At 44.5% G+C, this 22,522-nt stretch overlaps 1 long non-coding RNA gene across 1 annotated transcript; it reads right to left on the reverse strand.

Moving 5' to 3' along the window:
* Positions 1 to 15,414: 15,414 nt before the first annotated feature.
* Positions 15,415 to 21,190, reverse strand: LOC125397512 (uncharacterized). Its single transcript, XR_007231075.3, has 3 exons — positions 21,102 to 21,190; positions 20,050 to 20,248; positions 15,415 to 15,530 (listed from the first exon to the last, which is right to left on the reverse strand). It is a non-coding gene; the product is annotated as an uncharacterized LOC125397512 (long non-coding RNA).
* Between the last annotated feature and the right edge of the window lie 1,332 nt (positions 21,191 to 22,522).

A 22,522-nucleotide genomic window follows, 5' to 3' on the forward strand; every position in this document is an offset into this window, starting at 1 on the left:
CTTATTTGCTTGTACTAGATAAGGTCTTCTATGTCTCAGGCCTGCTATATAAACTTGCTGTTTGTCTGAGAAAGACCTTAAACTCGAAATCCCCCAGTTCTACCACTGGACTGCTGGGATCACAGGCATGAGCCACCTCACTCGGTTATATGGCTCTGTGGATGGTTTTCAGTGTTTATTGTGTGCCAGACAAGCATTCTACTAAGCTGTATCCTCAGTTTCAGGTGAATTATGAACTGATTTTTAAAGAGAATTAGAGGAAGGAAACTCAATTTAATAATCTTACCCAGAAAACACTGCACAGAGAAAGAAGAGATGGGGCAGGGGAGAGAAAGAAAGTTACATGGACCCATCGGCATGCATTCTTACAAATGAGGCAGAAACAAAGACAAGGTAGGAGCTGAAGCAGCCTGTGAGGTCACATGACTTCCTGGTGCCTGGTACCCATGTTCACCATCATGGGCAAACATGATTTCAGCACTTGGGGCTCCATATTGGTTTTGAGATTTTTCATTCATTCATCCCTGAATTCATTCATCCATTCATTTGCATATAAAGCACTCTTGAGGGTCTCCGGTATCCAGGGCTCTCTTGTAGCCCTGGGGCAGAGCCATCAAGAGTCTGCGTGTGTTCCCAGGTGGGGAATCGCCATGAGTCACTTTGTCACAGCTGTGGATCAAGAACTGCTCCCTGGTCACCGCACAGAACCTGCCTGACCTGTGCGGCTGCTGATGAGCAACTTCCAATAACTGCAATCAGCAGAGAGGTGAGCAAGAGCTTAGCAGCCACTGACAGGAATGCTTTTCTCACCGTGGACTTCAGGAGAATTCCAGCGCACTCATCCTGACTCACCGGCAGCGTGAGTACTTGCCCAGCTGTTAGCATGGAAGACTTGTATCCGAGTCTTTGAAAGGGTAGAGAACCACACATTCTACCAACAAGTAGAAAATAGTCATGACACACTGCTTTCTTTGGCCTGTGTGTGCCTTTGTATGCCTGTGAATGTGGACAGAGGACAACTTTGGGTGTCATTCTCAGCTGTCCACCTTGTTTTAGAGACAGGCTCTCTAACTGGCCTGAAGCTCCCTGTGACGGTTCAGGCCAGAGGACTCCAGGGATCTGCTGGTCTTCTTCCCAACAGTGGTTTATAAACACATACCATTACAACTGGTTTGTAATACAGTAACTGGGACCAAACTTACATCCTCGTGTTTGCAAGGCCAGCCAAACTAAGCTATGCAGAAAGTTCCAGGTACAAGGAGATCTTGTCTCAGAAAGAAAGTAAATGGTGATAAAGGAATGACACCTAAGGCCGCTCCAAGAACACACACATAGACAAACAGATGCATAGATACATACATCAGAGATACACACAGAGATACACAGACATAGATATACACAAAGAGAGAGACACACACACACACTGATTCACCCCTGCATACACACTCATCATTAACACTTTTCAAAAAGCTATTTTAAAGTAAAATGTGAAGTTTGTGTTCTTTTTATAGGCTCTGGGACTAGACCTTTCAAAAAGTAACAATAATTTAAACTTTCAATGTTTTCTGATAAAATAACCACACTGCTTAGCTAATGATATGCAAGCAAGCTGTCTCCTTGCCGATTTAGATTGTTTGGTGTGTCAGTCTGAATGAGTTTGGGAGTGGCTCTTACTCTAAGTCTTCTTCCCAGTAGACCAGCTACTGACTTTGATTAGATAACATACAGCCTGAAAGCACATTACAGTAGAAAAACATCCATCACTTGCTAGACAGCATCAAAATAACATTGGATTCTGATGTAACCAGTTTTTACAAAGCGCATCTTTGTACCTCACAGTTCTATGCTGTTTTTCATAACTTTCTTGTTTGAATTTCAAATCAATGAGATAAATAGATTATGCAGATAAGCAAACCAAGTTCTGATAGGGACACTCAGCTTGGAGCTGTCCAGTGAGGGCCTTCTCTGACTCAAGGATTTTCACTTCTGCCTAGCATCCAGTGTAAGACGCTGGGACCTCCCTGGAGCACACAAGAGCCAAAGATGTTTCAAGAATCAAGTGCTGAGTGTTAACCCTGGGATGGTGGGAAATGTTCTTTGTCTACTACTATCATTGTACTTATACTTACCAAATATCTGTGTTTACCCCACAACTTACCCCACAACTACCTGAATCCCCAGGCATGAGGTCATCAGTTCCTGTGAAAACCTCCGCTAGTGTCAGGATAGCCAGCAAAAATTGAAACAATACTTTCAGTAGTGAGCTCTTAGCAAACTGTGACTTGAAAGGGGAATGTCACTGTGTTTTGTAGCTAAACAAAGCCCGCATCTTGTAAGTAACAGAACTTACTTATACTTGAAGTCCTCTGACAGGTGGTGGCATTTTGACTACTGAAGCAGAAAGTCTCCTCTAATTCTTCCAGAAGAAATGGCACAGAATTGTCAAGTAGCAAGACTGTTAATATTTAAATATTGGAGTGAGCTGTTTGAGATGTTTGAGATGGGGGTAGGGTTAGATTTCCATCTTTATTAAGTGCCTTGGTGTTTAGGAGGCATTCACAATAATCCAGGGATCACCCAGGTTCCCGAACCCACAGGATCAGTGTCTTTCCAGTGGTCTGTGTTGAGTTTGCAGTTACATGTTGCCTTTCTGATCACTAAAGGTTTGGGGACCCATGCCTGCAGGCCACTCTTCGTATTTGTCCTTGTGTCTTCGTGAGTCATTAGCATGGTTGTCACTGAAGCTTCCTGAGGTGAAACTCCAGTTCTGTTTTTTATGACATCCCAGGCAAGCCTATCAAGTGACTCTACTTTTAATTACAGGATCTTACTTTAGTAAGTTGGTGATATGTAGAAATGTCAACCCCAAATCACTATCTAATCTTTGTTCTGCTTTACATATAGCTCAGCGAATATGAGAACACTAACTCTGGGGAAAGTACATACAAAATTTACAAATGAACTCTAGGCTGACCCCTACTCACTACCCCAACACACACCGCTGCTCCTGGGTCCCACCCCTGACTATTCTAAGTCAACATGTTGCTGTCCTCTGGCTTTTCTTTCCTTCTGTATGATCCTGTTTTCATCCCTTCTGTGCCCACAGAACACATAACTAGATGGATACCAAACACTTTCCTGAAAATTCTAGAAGTTGTCTTCAGCATCCTCAACACACACATGGAGATAATAATCACCAAAATAAGTTTAGGGGTGCTTTGCCTTTTAGTATCTTGCTCCCCAGGTTAGGAGATATTTGGAAGATAATTTGGATTTCATATTCCACACTTTTAGCAAGCAAAATGAAGGTCACCAGGGACTGGCATGCTATGAAAGTCCTACCAGTGAGTGCTCTAGAATTATGTTAGCTCCCCTGGTGGGATCTGCAGAGAGTCAGCAAGCACAAGTGTAATGATTTATGATTTTTGTGATTGAGGTCGACCTGGGAATCTTGGACTTCCATACTGACTGGCCTTATGGTCCTGCACTGCTTTTGGTTGTAAGATGAGGGTCAGTATCTGGAAAACAGCTGTTTATTCTGTTAACAAACATGTCATTAACCAAGTGTCATGAGCTGTTAATCCATTTATTAATAGTAATCCATTTAGTCATCAGTAAAGCCCTTTGACGTGGGTATTATTGATGCCCTCATTCCACCCATGATGAAACCAGCATTCAGGGTGCTGAGGCAACAGCTGGGAGAGGGTAGTGCTAGGGTTTAAATCTGTAATTTCACACTTCGGCGAAGTTCCTAATCACTACACTTGCTTAAAACACCATGGCCATGGCGACTTACAAACGAAAGCATTTAATTGGGCTGACAGTTTCACAGGAAGAGAGTCCATGATCTGGAAGTGAGGAGGTGGCCTCAGGAACAGCTGAGATCTCACATCTCACAAGCAGGCGGCAGAGAGAGCACGCTGGGAATGATGGGAGGGTTCTGAAGCTTCCAAGCCTACACCCCAGGGTGTACTTCCTAATGTCTCCCAAACAGTTTGTCCACCTGGGCACCAAGTGTTCAGACAACTGAGTTTATGGCCACCATTCTCATTCAAGCCCCCACAACACTCTTCTCCCTCTTCCCATCACCCAAACAAGACTTTGTCTGTAGTCATTCTGTAAGAGTGACTCCTCACACTATGGCAGTAACATAACAATGATGATGCTGTAATGATCAAGTTAAACAATTCATGCTGTGTTATACATTTTTATGTCGACTTGACACAACCTAGAGTTATCTGAAAGGAGGGAACCTCAAGTGAGAAAACGCCTCCATAAGACTCAGTTCTAGGACAGCTTCTTTATTAGGATTGATATGCGAGGGTCTAGACCATTGTGGGTGGTACCATTCCTGGGCTAGTGGTCCTGGGTTCTATAAGAAAGCAGACTGAGCAAGTCATGGGGAGCGAGACAATATGCAGCAACCCCAGTCCCATGGCCTCTGTGTCAGCTCCTGCCTCCAGGTTCCCATCCTGCTTATGGTCCTGTCCAACATCCTTCATTGATGAACAGTGATATAAAAATACAAGCCAAGTAAACCCTTTCCCCCTCTAAGTTGCTTTTGGTCATAGTATTTTATCATAGCAAAATCTACCCTAGCTAAGATACATGTAAAAGACTGTCCAACTGAGAACATACCTAATCTAAGGTCTCGTCTTTTGCCTCACCTCTCTCTATAAGAGAGACCACAACACGTGAACCCAGGTAAAAATCAAGTAGGCATTGTCTTCATATTTAGAAGCTATTGTCTCACTGCATTCTCAAATTACTGATTAAAAGAACTAATACAGAAACTGAGCAAATGAACATGAACAAACAGCATCAGTGGAATATTTTGGGTGTGCATTCAGTTAATATTCTGAAACCCACAGATCGCTGTACTTTGTCATAGAATTCTTTCCTCCCACACCCCTCTCATGAGCTCCCTGTCACAAAGATACTGATATTTCTTTTTCTATGACCTGATGTTTATCAAAGTTTTTCTCTCCATAAAACTCCAACCATGTCTTTCTTGGGAGACGTCAGTGTTTGGAGAACTCCAAGGGTCTTCTGACCAAGAACACTTTTCCTGAATGCATTCCAGGTATGCCTTTTACTCACAAGCTGGGGAGTTCTCCATATCTCCTTCTGGGATATGTCATCCATTGGTTGAGATGCATTTGTAAGTGGTCTACTGAGCACAGGACATCTTAATGATGCCCTGTTTCCGCCTGCGAAGACAAAGGAGGATGCACAGAGAAGAGTGGAAGAGGAAATGAGGTTTTTATTGATGGGAGGGATCTGATGGTACGTAAGTCAGGGTGGAGCAAGGAAAAGGAGGGACATGCTGAGACATACAAAAGGCAACAGTTATTTCTATTTTTCATATACAGTATTGTGTTAGTGATGACTCTTTTGGTTGTGATAGCAGAGAGGAAGAGAGAAACAGAGGCAGAAGAGAGTGTGTGTATGAGGAGGGAAAGCTGACAGGAGGGAGGGATGGGAATCGCAGTTGCTTGACATGTGAGAAGCAGTGCTGACTGGGAGTCCCTGGCTCAGGAGGAGGAATTCCACACAGAGCCTGGTCTTGAGGCACACAGGCTGCCCAAAACTCTGGTGCAACTGTAAAACTTCTCTCCGGCAGAAACAGCTATGTGACAGGACACAGAACTCACTGCTGATGGACAGCAGGGACAGGGGGTTAGGGAGAAGTCTAAGGGGGTGCTAAGGTATAGTCTCAGGTGTCTGGGTAAAAGCCAGGCCTGCCACTGAGACGGAAATACAAGAAGTTTGATGGGAAATGATGGAGAAACCTGTGCTTGATTACGTTGAAACATCCAGTCCCAGATGTCTGCTCTGCTGTTGGGCTTACACGGGCGATGCTGACGTTCTCCTCTATACTAGAGGGGCAGATATGGGATTCACCGCGGCATATGGACCACTGGGGGACCAAAACTTCGAAAGAGTCAAGGAAACAAGAAAAGGGCGTTATTTAGCAAAGAAGCAAAATGAAGAGACAGGTACCATGAAAAACAAGGGGGAGGAAACACAGCACCCAACTCCTTGGTGGGATTGTATAGAGCTATGAAAGGTCACAGCCATAGCAAGTGAAGGGTAGACTCCGTGTTTCCAGCTTTTGACTCTCAAAAGCAGACTCAGAAAAATGTTGAATGCATACACTTGCCACCTGTCAGTTAAAGACCCTAGCCTTGCATATACTATGAAAAAAAGCTATTAACAAAACCTGTTATAGTCCCTGAGAGCCAATATAAACTTGTGATTTTGTAATCCACTTGAATCCATCTAACATTATAACGGTTTGAGCTGAGCTGGTCCAGAGAAAAGGAAGACGAGCTATACACCAAGTTGTGTAACCAATATCAGAAGAATTTGGGTTTGAGGTTTTATTCGTCTCTTCCTACTACACTCAGTAGCTCTCAGCTTTGGTGTCTCTGTTTAAGCCCCAGTTCCAGCTGCAACTCCATCCCACCTGTGGGACCTCCTTGCCGCTAGAAGGAGTTCAACCTTTCCTGCTCAGTGCTTTGACATAGGAGGCTTTTCTCGGTAGCAGGACTGGGTTCCTAACCCTGGTCCCATGCTGTTGACAGCACCTCTTCAGCTCCTTCCCTAGCCACTCTTCCTTTGGACCCAGCAGCATAGCATCTACCTGAACGGTGGTCACTTCGCCCAGCTCGTCCATCTCTTAGCGCCAGGACTCCCGTGATTTACCTTAATCTTCCTTGTAATGCAATATGACTTTGGAGGCTGTCTGTAGCCGTTCCCAGGCTCTCCGGGAAGGAGAGTAAAGTAGGCCATGCAATCCCCAGGACATCGTGAGTGCTGACTTAAATTACAGGGCTTGTTCTGCAAACATCTGAACAGACTGTAGTTCCCCCTTCCTCATCTTCAACCATGGACCAGATGTTTCTGATCATAAACCGACGGATCTCCAGATATTCCCAGTGGGAACATCTACCCGGTGTGTCTGACCTTTTGGCATTGTGTGGAACATTGTCATCTACAAGTTTCGCACGAGAACTGCACAGTGAAGTTATAAAAAGACAAGCTTCACAATGTTTTAAGTAGGTTATTATTTTTTGCGTGTGTGGGGGACCGCTGCAGGTTGGGTACACCTGAATCTCTAGACCAAATTAAAACTTCGCAAGGCAGGTGTTAAATGGGTGGGATGGGAGAAGTCACTCTTCTTGGCTTCTGCTTCAGAGCCCTGGCTTGTGAAGTTTCTCAACTCTGGCCACAGCACCTTGTCCCCCACCGCCCAAGACAGAACATAAACAGTTCGATTAAGAAGCAACTAGAATTCACTTCTTGTGCTACCTACCCCCTCCTCCTCCCCGCATGGCTGCCTGGCATGGGCATGCTCCATCAATGGCCGGTTGTCTCTGTGGGGTGTCTGAGAATGAAGCCCAGCAATTATGCTTTCCACAGTCCCTGCCTCCCACAGGGCAGGTCTAGGGTTTCTGGAGGCTTCCTGACAAGTCTGACTTTGTTCCCACAACAGTCTTCTCTCAATGGTGTCTCATTTAGGTGGATTGCTGGGGAGAGCCACCCTGACGGTCTTCCTTCCCACTGCCCTGACCCTGCCTGGTCAACTCTTGTTGAGTGGGCCAATTGTTCCAGTAGAAGTTGGTAAGCAATGCAGTGGCAACAGTTGTGTTGTTGCTCATATCAAGAACTTGTCTTCAGCGCACATAGCTCACCTTTAGTATCATCATTTCATCCGAATACCTCATTTAGTGACCTTTGGTCACAACCTAAGACCAATTGACATATAGTATAACCTAGGATTTAAAAAGCAAAACACAAAGAAAGCCTCCAGATCTGTGCACAGAGAAACAGTTGTGACTACAAAGGAGAATTTTTGGAGGTTAAAACTTTTTGAGAAAACTTTACTAAAAAGTGATAAAAATGCTGTGCATCTTAGGAAAAAAATGATCAGTAAAACTTTGATATGGGAGAGGAAAGGAGACTTCCAGGTTTGGGTGCAATTCTGTTCAGTCCTTAGGAGACACAGTGTGTCTGTCATGACTTCTGCCTCCGTGTGACAAATAATCCCGTCAAAAGCATAAAGAATAACAGTATCTTAGAAAGTAAAACTCTCTGAGGAGAGAAGGCACAGCGTCCTTGTTCTTAAGCTAGCCCTTTGCCTTTGGCCTTTGTTTACTTGTGTCTGTGATTCCCAGGGAGGTTCTACAGCAAAGCATCCAAGCACCTGACCGTTCGCTTCAGACCTTGGCTCCACCTAGTCATCGTAAGCCTTGTCCAGCCTGTACCTAGCAGCAAAGTGAAGCTGCAGGCTTGATCAGATGCCATGTCACATGGTTAGAATGATGCTCAGCATTTAGTAAGAATTAAACATTGTAAATATCGTCTTCATGTGGGTGTTTGTGCGCAAGCACGCATGCACATGTGCAAGCTAGACACATGGGTGTCTTCCATAGTTTTCACCTCATTTTTTAAAATTTAAATTTTTTATTACATTAATTAATTAATTAGGTGGGGAAGGCATGTAGAGGTCAGGGGGTAACTTGCCCTCTTGGTGCTCTCTTTCCATCATGTGGGTTCTGAGAAATGTCAATAACATCTATCTGCCCTAAAGCAATCCCCGTCATTCATGGGTAATGTATGTAAAGGAGCTGCATGAACTTATCTCCCTGGAGAGGCTGATGCAAAGTATGAAAGGGTTAAAACCAGAAGGGAAGGCGTGAAAGTGACACATGAGTGCTTTGCAGACATGACTGTAAACTGCTGGATTCATGACCGCCTTGTTAACAACCATCTCTGTCTAGGGACCAAGCCTCCTTCCTTTCAAAGATTTAGTGCGGTACTAGTGACTGCCTCCCTGATTCTTCAAGGGGTACCGCTCTGATGTGAATCTTGAAAGATACTGATTGTACTAGCTAGCATCTATCTCTGTGGCTGTGTTTAAACACTGCCCACAAGCAACTTAGAGGAAGAAAGGGTGTATTTGACTTAGAGATTATAGTCCATCATCTAGGGAAGCCACAGCAGGAGCTTAGGGGAGGAACCTGGAGCAGAAACTACCAAGGAAGTCCCTTTACTGGCCTGCTTCCTCTTGCTAAGCTACCTTCGGCCATCCAGGCCCCCTTGCCCAGGCTTGAGAGCACTTCCCTCGGTGAAATCAAGAAAATGCTGCACGGACAGGCCCGCAGACAAATCTACCGGAGGCTGTTCCTGAGCTGAAGGGTCCCTCTTCTCAGTGTTTCAAGTTGACAACGCTGATACGCTTCTCCAAATGTGTCCCTGTGGCATCTGCATCTTATCTCACAGTCACAGAAGGAGACACGGGAGGGGAAACGCAGCTGCCACAGCCACCAGAAACCACGAGAGCACAGGTTTTGAGAGTGGAAACACATTTACAACAGTGTCAGTCCGCAGATTCCCTCCATCGACCTTTCCAGGGATGGATCAAGGAAACAGATGAGCGCATAGGCAAGGGGGCCATTGAACCTTTCCATCTGGGCGCCTGAGTACAATTTAAGGGGCAAAGTGCCTGTCACATGCCAAGAACTGATATGAATGAAGCCTCTATGCTTTTTCCTGTGGGGTTTTCTTTCTTTCTTTTCTTCTTTTTTTGGATTGGGTGTCACGGATGTCAGCCTTGCCTCAATCCCACGGTACAGTTTAAACTGACCTTCAACTTCTGGTCCTTCTACCTTCACCTGCCAAGTGCACCGCCACGCCTAGTCTTCCTGTAAGTTTAAGAGATCAGTGCTTCGGGTGGCTTCTGCTGTCCTGGTTCTGTATTAATTACGCCCATAGCAAGAGGTGACAGCAACATGAATGTGAACGACCACCAGCTAACCAGAAACAAAAAAAAACTTGGTAATTCCTCCAGAAGAGTCAGCTATTGACAGAGGTTTCTGTCCTGCAGTCCCATAGCCATTCAGTTCCAAAGAAGCACATGGAGGCCTACATTAAGTATACACTGGTTGACCTATTAGCTCAGGCTTTCTTATTAACTAATTCTTACATCTTACATTAACCCATAGTCCTTGTCTGCATTAGCCACGTGGCTTGGCACCTTTTATCAGTGAGGCATTCTCATCTTGCTTCCTCTTCATCTGGGTGATGACTGCAGACTCAGCCTTTCCTCTTCCCAGAATTCTCATATTCTGGTTGCCCTGCCTATACTTCCTATCTGGCTACTGGCCAATCAGTTATTTTTTTAATCAGTACAAGTGACAAATCTTTACAGGGTACAAGACCATTGTCCCACAGCATTCAGTGATGCTAGACTGCTAGACTCATTTATCTGAACAATGAGATCATTATGGTTTTGTAAATGGAGACACATTGGTCCCCCATGTATGTGTGCACGTGTCTCTCTGTGTGTGTGTGTGTGGGTGTGTGTGTGTGTGTGTGTGTGCGCACGTATCTCATTTTGCGTTTTTGACAAATACACACTGTCCTGTCTCTGCTGCGGGAGATCCTCCTGCTCCTTCAGCCAATAGCTGCTGAGATACCAGCCCATTGGGGCGAGGTCTCTCTCTCTTTAAAAAAGCAGAGGCAGCCCTCCTCTCGCTCTCTGGCTTCCGGCTCCCCTTCTGGCTCGTAGACTCCTTTCCTGTTCGCGCAGAGGGGCTGTTGTCTGGACGGTAATCTGTAAGTTTTTTCCCCTTTGAATAAATAACCATTCTATTAATCATAATTCCAAACTGGTGTGGGATTGTTTGTGACTTACGCCTTCATCTATCCTACATTACAATATCCTACATAAGAGCTGCAATTCCCTAAGATGCCTCTGGCTCTCCACAGCCACAAGCACATCCACTCCCAAGCTCCTGGACCTGTTCCTGACTCCATAGCTTTGCCTTTTCCCAAAATACTATACAGTTGGATCACACAGCATGCGGGTCTTTGAGCCAGGCTTCCCTCACTTAGTAATATGCATCCTGGGATCCTCCCTGCCTCTCTATGCTTTGATAGTCATGTTCGATGTTTATTTTACACACAAGATAAGCATGTAACTTATCATACAGAACCCTAGAGATGATCTGATGAACACTTGAAGCAGTCTTTACATCTTGTATTCACAGACAGTGAGAAAGATGTCAGTGTGCACAGTATTTACACACGTCAGAGGTCTCTCACTGTGGAGTCCATGGGTCTAACCCTGCTCCTGGGTTTCATTTTGAGCACAATTCCTGCAGCCAGCTAAACATCCTGTTTGTTCCTGTACTCCCTCAGCCCTGCCTGGTGATTAGGGCATTGTTTACTCCATCTTGGGTGTGGCCTGGGGGGAACTCCTTGTGCAGCATCTAGGTATATGAGGATTTTCCCAAAGTTGAATAAATGGCATTCAGCTGATCTCCTTTAGAATGACCCAGGTCTCTTGTGTGTTCTTTCAGTCTCCAGGCGTTTGCCTGGCTCGCTTATGGTACAGTGGCGTGCGAACTGTACCAAGAGAGTAAGACCCCTCTGGGAGATCAGGAACTACATCTCACCAGGTAGTTCATCAAAAATCATATCTCACTAAACGTCAGATTGTAAAGTCACTCATGACAGATAGTGGTCTCCCATGTCTGGATAGGTTATTTACTGAGTGAAGTCTCCATCTGGGGATTGGAAGGTTGTTGCAGATTTTCTTATGCTGTGAATGGTGCTATAACACCTATGACATTCTTCTTGCTAAACAACCTTTCCATATTTCTAGGCGAAAAAAAACATAAGTGTGTCACAAGACATGCAGCATTCCCGAGCTTTTGCTAGAGATGATGAAACTAGCATCCAAACAGCCTGTAAACTCTACTCCCCCAGAAGACCTGAAAAGACCATTTTTAAACACTTTATTAAAATATGTTGACATCATTTTATGGGGTATTGAGAAACTAGGGGAAGAGAGATGGCCCCTGGGAACATCTGAGCAGGCGCATGAGGGTGGGTAGACAGGGCCAGGATCAGATCTTTGAGTACTGTACTGGCTGAGATTTAAGAAGCACGGGAAGGACAAAGCATGAGTTGAGGCCCTAAATAGATCCCCAAAGTCTTCCAAGGCACCGCTAAATGTTTACAAAATAGAACCCAAAGTATTTCTGAGGGGTGGGGACCCGACCGTAGCCCCACCCTTGATGGCATGAGGAGAAGTAGGAGGAGGAATCAGAAGGGAGCTCCCATTCTGAGTGGGCAGAATCTGGTTGGGGACCGCTGGGTTTGTGTTTACCTATAAGAGCAGACAGAAAGGTTGAAAATGAAAATGACTTTTATTTACAGAGTCAATAAGACTGACTCAGCCTGGGGTAGGTAGAGGACTTGCCTGCACAGGGCCCTGGGTTCTGTCTCCACCACCCATATACCAGGCATGGCAGTGCTTCTGTAACCACGACACACAGCTGGAAGCAGGAGGCTTGGAAGTTCAAGGCTAGCCTAGGCTACATGAAATCATGTCTCACAGCAAATAAACATAAAGCAAATAAAACAAAACAGACTCTATTAAAAAAGGAATCAGAAGAATGCAACTGCATGATGTCACTCTGGCTTGAAGCCTGGGTGTAGCGGCATGTACTTTTAATCACAGCACTCGGGAGCCAAAGGCAGGTGGATCTCTGTGAGTTCGAGGCCAGCCTGGTCTACATAGCTAGTTACAGGACAGCCAAAGCTACTTAGTAGGATCCGCCTCAAAACAAACAAAACAAGACCCTGGCCAAATCCTAGGGTGTTTCGTGGGAGTGGTTACCATAAGTCTCTCCTAACAACCCATACATGTGTCCACCAGATTTGTAAACCGATTAGAGAAGCCAGGTCAGGAGGGAGGACAAAGGAGGCAGGTTTGGGAACCCATGGCCAAATGTCCAGCTGCGCATGCAATCAGTGGAGCCTTGGACCCCGAAGGCACATTCCCACAGTCGTGCTGAGTGGGGATTCCACCACATATCCCCAACTGTGAGAGTTCCTAAGCTATTTTTAAAACTCAACTTTGGTTTCTGTTAGGTGGTTTTACTTAAAAGAAAAAAAAAATTCATACCGTGAGCATTTGTCTATGCAACATTTTTCTGAATTTACAGATATCTTTATGTTTGCCCTTTATAATTTATAATTTCCTGGGTCCTTTGACAAGGGAGATTTTTGTATTGTCCACTAACATGGCTCCATGTGACTCCTCTGTCGTTTTCTGTCTTCTGTTATATAAGATCTTGCTGCTGTCTCTACCATGATCACACTTCGAGAGTCAAAAAAAAAAAAAAAGATGTATTTCAGGTGTCGGAGATGAAGGAGGTTGCGTGAGTTTAACCTTCCTCGGTACCCTTGTGAGCCTTCTGTGTTTAATACCTGTTTTATCTGAAGCCTGTGGAGGTTCTAAACTATTAGAAGACACACTTTCTGAGAACTACCTTTCTAGTAGCCTGAAGATATACCATTGATGTTGGGCAACAAAGTTATTCTCTGTAATCCTCTTGATGTCATAAATGAAAAAGAAGACGGAGCTAGCTCCATCTGAACTTCGGGCAAACCATTCGCTCAAAGGGACCATCAAAGGACCTGGTCCTGCCAAAATAATATTTTTTTAAAAAAAAAAATCCAGCAGAAAGGGAAAACATTGAGAAGCACGTACAAAAATGAAATTGGTGCAAATTACCTTCGGAGTGATCGGAGAGAGACAAAACAAACCCCCACCCCAGCCCACAGGAAACCCACACAAGAAAGATTGAAGTTGTGGCCTCCCAGAAGCCATCTTTAACGGCTTTCTTTCTTCAGTGCTTTAACCTGAAAAAAAAAAAAAAAAGGAAGAAGAAGAAAAGAGAGAGAAGGGGAAAAGAAGAAAAAGAAAAAAGAAAACCTACCCATTGTTAGGCCCCCTATTCATCCTTCATTCAAAGTCATCCACTATGCATTAATTACCACCGGCTTCCAGGCGCAGGGCGCCCAAATGCATCTTGTTCTCCGAGGCTCACTCCCCGCCTCTGCTATTTATATGCAGAGCCTAAGGAAAATTTCATCCTAATACTTGGAGATCTCCCCCTAATCTTTGCATACTGTAATTGTTCATAAGGGGGAAAAGACAAAAGAATGATCGCATGCATGCAGGACACTTGTTTGCTTGGCTTTCATTTTTTTTTCCAGCTGTGACCCGGGCAAAGGCTTTAGCAGGTGTCCTGCCTGCCCTCGGGTAATTTTTAACTTTCCTTCCCCAGCTTTCATGTCTGCACACTTAGAGGAACATTTCCCCTTGCTGCTTGGAGCTGTCTCTCTCCCTTCTAATATCAATCTACTATCTGGATTTTTCCTTAAGTCTCACTAGAAGGAAAGAGATGAGCCGGAAGTCAAAAGTCCCATCTAGACATTTTAATTGATAGTAACTGGCTGTCTGCTGCCACGTTCCTTTCATTCTGATTGGTGTAGGCAACCTGAAATGTGTCGGAAGTGCGATGTTGGTTAACAGGAAATGAATGAAGAGCTGGTCCATTCACTTCCCAGTTTTGATTTTCTGATGCCTTGTGAGCATGGACCAGGAATGGTGGGATTGAGTCTACAATTCAACTTTAGTAAATAGAACTTGGTAGGAAACATATTTTCATAAGTCAGTTCTGGTACCATTGCAAATTTGTGATTTTCAATTTATTCCTCAATAAGCAACAACTATGTTGTTTTAAGGAGTCAAAAAGGAAAGAATAAATAAAATGTATAGTTACAGGAATGCAATGGGTTCGGGCAAAGTGAAAAGCAGCCATATGTCGCACAGGGGCACAAAATGTTCCTTGCAGACAGAAATTGCTCCAGACCTTTCCCCCTACTCTTTCTTTTCTGTTGCTGGGGAAACCGAAGCTTAGATTGATAGTGACTTGTCCATATCACCCAAGTCTGGTGGAAAATTCGGATCCAAACAGACTGGCAGTAGCATGTCTTCCTGGCACACCTGACACCATCCAACTTTTAAAGTCTTGGGCGGGCCATTGAGCTGTGTGGATGCAGTACAAGTGTGTCTTGCCAATCCCTGGCACCATCTCAAGGCCCTGGTGTCTTTGGGATTTCTTCGGTCTTCCATATCACTGCCTGCAGTGTTTGAAATAGAGTAGAGTGAAGGTTTCCAAATGAGTGTTGTTTGTTTGTTTGTTACTGGTGTAGATCTGGCATGGTCTCATAATGACAGGTGTTGGCTTCTTCACATGTGCTGGTTCCAGACTGAAAATCATTTGTTTAGGTATCATTTCTGCAAGTCGATAATACCAACTTTAACATCATAGCCAGCATCACTTCCACGTGAAGTGAATCTGAAAATATGAGCTGTATTAATTGGAGCTCAGAACTGCAAAGAAGCGCACACATTATCTAAATTCATTAACCCCCTCATTGATAGAACTCCCCCCACTTTAGATGCCTTACATTAAACAGCACAAAGTGTCACGGAAGAGCCCAGACACAGTTTGAGAGGAAGTGAACGCTATGAATAACAACCACTGCTTTTGAATTGTTTATTCAGAGCGACCTTGATGTAATTATTTCTAATGGGAGCATACAACCTTGTAGATTAAATATTCCCGGTAACTCCAGCTTCACGTGTGACTCAACAGAGGCTGCAAGGAAAGCAATGCCATATATGTAACTCTAGGATGCTGCAACAGGTTTTAGGATCAGGCTCTTAGCGTCTGAATACTTGGCCTCCAGTTCGGTGGGACTATTTGGAAAGGATTAGGAGGTGTGGCCTTGTTGGAGGAGGTGTGTCACTGGGGGTGGGATGTGAGATTTCTAAAGCCTGTTGTTGTGGAAGTCCTTCTGGAATAAGCACTCTGACACCAAAGAGCCGAAGAAAGGAGAGATCACAGCCAGACGAAGGTCAGACAGCTCCTGAAAGTACGGTGCCTGGTGAGTCTGCATTCTCATTTTATACTCTAAAGCCACAAGGTGGGGCAGGCAGGCAAGTGAGATTTTGCAGAAGCCTGTATGACAGTCAGTAGGCTGATAAGGTCAACGACAACAACCCATTGCTTCAACTATTTCTCCAGGTAATTCTGTTCCAGGTAGTGAAGGCAAGTGAAATCATGTTTGGCAAAGAGCCAGTACAAGAAATGTTTTAAATAAAGCACTAAATAAATCATTAAGTCAAAATCCAATATTTGATCTTTTCTATCTTATTCTATGTAGTGAGGAGCTGCGGGCAGGCCTGCTTTTCGTCCTGCCCGGCTTCTGCACGGCTAGCTTAGCCCCGGAAATAACAACACACACGACTCCATAAGATTATAAACTGATTGGCCCATTAGCTCTGGCTTCTTGTTAACTAATTCTTACATCTTACAGTAACCCATAATTCTTGTCTGTGTTAACCACATGGCTCATACCTTTTCTAGCTGGGCAGCTTGCATGCTGCTTCTTCGGTGGCCTGGGCAGGAATGGCGGAGGGAGCTTCCTGCTTCCTAGAATACTCCCAGTCTCTTTGCTCCACCTCTACTTCCTGTCTGGCTCTCCTGCCTATACTGCCTGCCTGGCCAATCAGCGTTTTATTAAAATATGATTGACAGAATACAGATAATTCTCCCGCACCAATTCTACTTCACCATGGCATTCCCAGTGAGCTCTCTCTGCCTTCTACTTTGTAGATCAAGATGGCCCCCTGCCATGATGGCAACAGACTCTAACCCTCTGAAACTGTGAGCCCCAAGTGAAATGCTTCATTTATAAGTTGTCAGAGGCCATGGCCAGTTTCTGTGCAGCCGTGGCCAACCTGCAACCTCCTTGGGCCTGTATTTCCTCGCTTTGGGGTGTCACGGTCAGTCTTGCTCATGCAGTGGGAGCCGGCTGAGGCAGGACAACATGACCCTGTCAAAGCAGTCTCCAAACTACAGTGCATGGCCTCAAGTCTTACGATGAGCAATGTTGCCTACATGAAATTTCAGCCGCTTCAGAGGAGTCTTCATTAAGTTTGAAAAGTGGATTATATCTTGGAATATAAGCAAGTAAATAAGTAAGAACCATCCTGCTTTCAAGTAGAAATAGAATACCACTATCAGCTTTGACTTCTTGAAAAAGAGACGAATAAAGGCACCCTTTGCCTTTGTGTGTGTGTGTGTGTGTGTGTGTGTGTATTTGTGTACCCTTAAGGTAATTTTTATTTAAAATCAAAATGAAGTAAAAAACCTCAGACCCATTGCGACTGTTTGGATTTAGTTCCATTTCCCAAGCATGCATGACACCATTCTTATTTTTCAGTTACAAGAAAGTAATCAACAATATATACTATAATATCAGAAACTCTAGATTGGAACAAGGATTTGAGGAGACAATCTGGGATCCCCTCCTCCATGCTGGCCGCCAGTTGATTTGGAGAAAACAAACAGGAAATAGGAATGCTCAAGCATGAAGCAACCAGAGGCTCCTGACTCCAGACTCTGTGCTTCACCACATCCCTACATGGGAGAACAGAGCTGAGCGTCTACTGTGTTCTCTGTACCCTGGAGAACAGAGCTGAGCACCTACTGTGTGCTCTGCACCCTCGAGGACAGAGCTGAGCATCTACTGTGTGCCTTACACTCTGGAGGACAGAGATGAGCACCTACTGCGGGCTTTACATCCTGGAGGTCAGAGCTGGGCACCTACTGTGTGCTTTACACCCTGGAGGACAGAGCTGAGCGCCTACTGTGTGCTTTATACCTGGAGGTCAGAGATGAGCACCTACTGTGTGCTTTATTCCCTGAAAGTCAGGCAGAGATGAGCACCTACTGTGTGCTTTACACCCTGGAGGACAGAGCTGAGCACCTACTGTGTGCCTCACACCCTGGAGGACAGAGCTGAGCACCTACTGTGTGCCTTACACCCTGGAGGACAGAGCTAAGCACCTACTGTGTGCCTTACACCCTGGAGGGCAGAGCTGAGTGCTTACTGTGTGCTTTATTGGGCTGTAAGTTCCTAGTGAAAATGTTTGTCTTCAATTTCACACAGCATTTAAGAAATTAAGACTACCCTGAAAGCCCCCAGACCACTCAGGTCAGAGGAAGCCATGACAAACTACAGGGTATTTTTTGTGGGTGTATATGAGCCTGTGTACATATGTGTGTGCACATGTATGCACATGCACACATGTGTATATACATACATATATGTATGTATGAATTGCACAGTGATATGTATATATGAGTGAATTATGTGCTCATGCGTGTGTATCCCCCACACCTGCACAAGGGATATGCATGTAATATGGGAAGAAGAGGAGATATGTCCAAGGAAGGGTGCTGATCTGTGGATGAGAGCTTCAATGCTGCACCTCCTCACTGAACAGTGAGGACCAATGCATATTGGCAGAAACAGCCTAGCTCCCCCAGTTCCCAGCTCATCTCCTCCCAAAGCATTCAGACCTCCAAGCATCTTTCTTTTCTTGACAGGGTCCCCAAACGCAACCACAGCATAAAATGATGTTCAATCATGTTGTGATGTGTATCTCACGTGACAACAGGACAGAGCACATGACTTTGATTGCCCCGAGGCATAAGAAAGTCTCAAGGGACATGGCAGAAGAGGGGCCGGAAAGATTCTAAGAGCCAGGGGATCTGGAAGTTTGCTACGAGACTGTGTCTCCTAGGAATGTCAGAAGCTACACCCATGAAATCACACTAACATGATGGCCTAAACGTGACAGAAACAAGAACAGCAACAGAAGACATGCTAGGAGGACGGGGAAGCCCATCAGAAGAACTACAGACAACAAAGGAATGTGGCAGTGGGGGAGCACACTAGTAGTTACTTAATACTAAATGGTCAGCCCTGGAAACATACACTCATAACCTTACACAGAGCAGGGCATAATTAGGAATATATATATCATGTATGTATGTATGTATGTATGTATAAGCACATGTAACAACCATTAATGAAAAAAGAAGCCACGAATTTGAAAGAGAGCAAAGAGGGATACATGGGAAGGTGTAGAGGGAAAAACAGGAAAGGGAAAAGATGTAATTATGTTATTATAATCTCAAAAGTAAAAATTAATAAGAAAGAGTGATTGTTGGTTACTTCTATAAGAATTGCAATCTTTAAAAAAAAATTAAAACCCATCAACTCTTTTCAGGAACACAGGAATCAGAAAGGCAAATAAAGAGAAACTGTAGTTAGGATCCCATGGCATAAGAAACACAAAGCCCTGCTGCGTCAATTTTTAGTATGTGTGTGGATGGTGCCTTTTCGCACATGTGTTAGACTCAAAACTGACATTGGTCTACATTTAACATTAAGATTAGATAAGATGCAAGCTTTCTCCCAACTTCCTCCTGTCTCTTACCTCAGCATCCATGAGCCTTATATCAAAAGCTTGTTCCCTATATTTTGAAAGAGAAATGTCTGTCTCCCTCCACACAGCGGGTCTGCACCTCGCCTGGAGCTCCTCTGATAGACACTTGCCAGTGACACGTGATGGCTCTTTTGAGTCCTCTGTCAGAAGTTGTTTACTTTCTAGAATGTTTTCTTACTTCTTCGTCGTATGAGAATTTTTTATTCATCAAGGATTATTAAGCTCTTAAGGGAAGTATAACCAGCCATTAATGTCAGTCTTCCATGGTGTTCTGGCTTCTAACATTGTATTTTCAGGTCACTTGGTGATGCTAATCAGGCAATTTTCCTGACGTACTTCAGTTTACAAAGTGCCCATAAAATGCAGTTTTGTTAAAATTTGTTAAGCCACAGAACAAAACTGCTCCCCATACGGTTCAGCCTAAACGACCGATGTTACCTAGAGCACATTTAAATGTCCTCACACAAAAAGCCAGCACTCCTCCCTGTGATCCCTCTGCCTGGACACCCAACCGCTCCTCCTTCACTGCCGGTTTTCATGGACTCACAGATTCCTCACTGGAATCGCCAACTGCGCTATTTTTAGGGTAGAGGAGGAACTCAGCAAATAGAAGATATTCTTGAAGAAAACGTTGATAACCGCCTTAATATTAAGAACTCTGTGTGGGGCTGGGGGACCCTTCTCTTTATCAATCAATCACGTTCTAAACCACTAACGTGAATTATTAGTCTGTGTATTTTAGAGGGTTAATAATGTTTTCTGTGCCATGTGATTAAAATATAAAATAACAGTATTAAGAAGGATTAGAAAATTACCTATGGACACATATTTGTGAGCATGGATCCAGTGTCGGTACTTGAAACAGCATAAGTCTCGAAAGGCCAGAACATGAAGTCATCCACAAGAGCCGGACCGTTTCCTAGCACTTCCCAGTGCTCTAAGCAAGCCAGATGGTCCAGGCGCCCAGAACCCCTGAGCTGCTGTGGGTGATGTTACCAAGTTCTTTCTGCGTATCTAAAGACACAGGAATGCTCACAGAATCACAGCTAATAAACGGTAAAACCCCCTTTAAGCACATCCTTTCCTTCTGTAGAAATAAATGAACAAGATTGATAGGATACATGGAGCTCTCTGGATTTCTGGAGGAAGGTAGATGTTACAGCAAATCCACTAAAAGTCTACTTTTCAATCCGTGATTTTTTTTTCCACTGAAAAGAGTTAGAAATGTCATTCTGTTTTCATCATTTTAATTCCACCTTTCCCTCAGTCTTTGAAAGCAGATGTGATTTTTACTTATATTTATATGCTAATTCCTGACACACAAGGAGAGAAATGTTGAGTCCCCTAATTCTCATAACAACCGTGTCATAAGTTCTGAAATAGCTCTAAATAGAACTCAGAAACACGCTGCGCTATGCCTCATGATAGTGCTCAAAATTCCAACCTGACAGAAGCGACGAATAGATTAACAACAACAACAAAAGCCTTGTTTTGGGGGGTTGTTTTCTCCCAAACCATTTCCAGTATTCAAAAGGCTGAAGGAATAAACATGAGGACTTCGGGCTGTCACATGTTTCCACGCACTGTGAAGATCAAACACCTCCGCTTCAGCTGGTCCTTCAGTGAAGCTAGAGGGTGATGCTCTTGGTCACTCCTGTGACCAAGACACATGAAGATGCCCCACTACCCTTTTCTCTCTCCTTTGGACCGGTATCGCCATTTGGCTATACCTTGGCCAGCAGCACCTGTCCATTTAGAAAGGCTCATTCCAAGAAAAGTTGATTTGCTTCATCCCTGTCACACCCACCTTCAAGATGAGTAGACAAACATGACTGACCATGGCCTTGCCTCTCAGGCACTTCCTTACCTCCAGTGTTTTCCTCTGAGTAGACAGTGGGGCTTGCTCTCTCCTCTGTTGCCCTGTTGTTTGTTTTGCCCAAACTGCCGTGTTTGCACTGCACACAGCCACAGCTCCCTCACGGCCTTTGCCTCCTGTCTGGTGTGTAAACAGTATCCGAGAGGCAAATCCGCAGAGCAGCCTGCATGGATTGGCAAGTGGAGATGCTGACTCTTGCACAGAGCCTGGCTTAGCAAAACACATCTTTCGGGTGTGTGCTTGTGTTCTCATTCCACAAGCCTGTGTCCAAACCTTCTTTCTTCTTAGAGATGGTGATGGTTCTCAGACACAACACTGTCGCTGAGTGTGGCCAGGCTAAAGCTGTCTGATTGGGATATTGGAGAAAGAAACTTTGCTTTGGAGATGAGGTTGAATTCTGTGATTCCATGATTCTAGGAGAAAGGGGACAAGGTCAAATATTCATGCGCTTAATTAATGTCCAATCAGATGTTTTGGCATGAAAATGGCATGAAATAGAGCTTAAGTTTTTGGTGTTTTGTTGTTGTTGTTGTTGTTTTTCTCCTAAGAGCCAGATAGGTAGCTTGTTTGTCTTCTGAATAAACTCAATAAGAAGAAAGAGGGACGGACTGAGAGATGGCTGAGTTGATAATGTGCTTCCCTTGCAAGCACGAAGAATGGAGTTTGCTCCACAGAACTCTTGGGGGAAAAACCGGGATGGTGGTGTGTACCTCTGACCCCAGAACTGGTGATCAGGAGGATCCTTGAGCCCAGGTAAATGAGAGGCTCTGACTCACAAATAAAAACAAAACAAGCAAGGCACAGGGGAGAGACTTCTGTGGGAGGAGGGGACAGCAACACACAGAAAAGAGAGAAACTGCCTTAAAAAACAACAACAACAACAACAAAGAATGGCGTGGCTGAAAAATGACACGAGGGTGACCTCTGACCTTCCCATGCATATTCACACACATGCACTACAGACAACATGTGCATTTGAACACATATGCAGCTTTTTCTAAGCAAATAATTTACTAGTCTTGTAAGTTAGCACCTTGGATACTCAGTTTTACCTGAACTGGTTTCGTGTGCTGTTCAAGGGCTGCCATGGATTCCTCTCAGCACACAGACAAAGGCCGAACAAAGTTCTGCATGCATCTAATTGCTCAGTCATGCCTAATTCTTGGCTTATATTCAGGAGTTAACTTCATGTTCGTGTTTCATTAACCACCACCACCCACCACCCACCCCCCCGCCATGCCTCCCCCTGCATACCTTTCAAGACTCACAGAAAACACAACCTACTTCCTGGAAGGTTCCATGTACTTGTGTAAAAAAATAAGCACCCTGGAACCCAGTTTCTCCATTTGAAAATGGGTTGACATTTGAGATTTATCTGTTTCAGTGCAAATCAACCCAGGGAAACTGTGAAA

This window comes from Myodes glareolus, chromosome 20, assembly GCF_982192425.1.
Source record: "Myodes glareolus chromosome 20, mMyoGla1.1, whole genome shotgun sequence".
NCBI classification, from domain to species: domain Eukaryota; kingdom Metazoa; phylum Chordata; class Mammalia; order Rodentia; family Cricetidae; genus Myodes; species Myodes glareolus.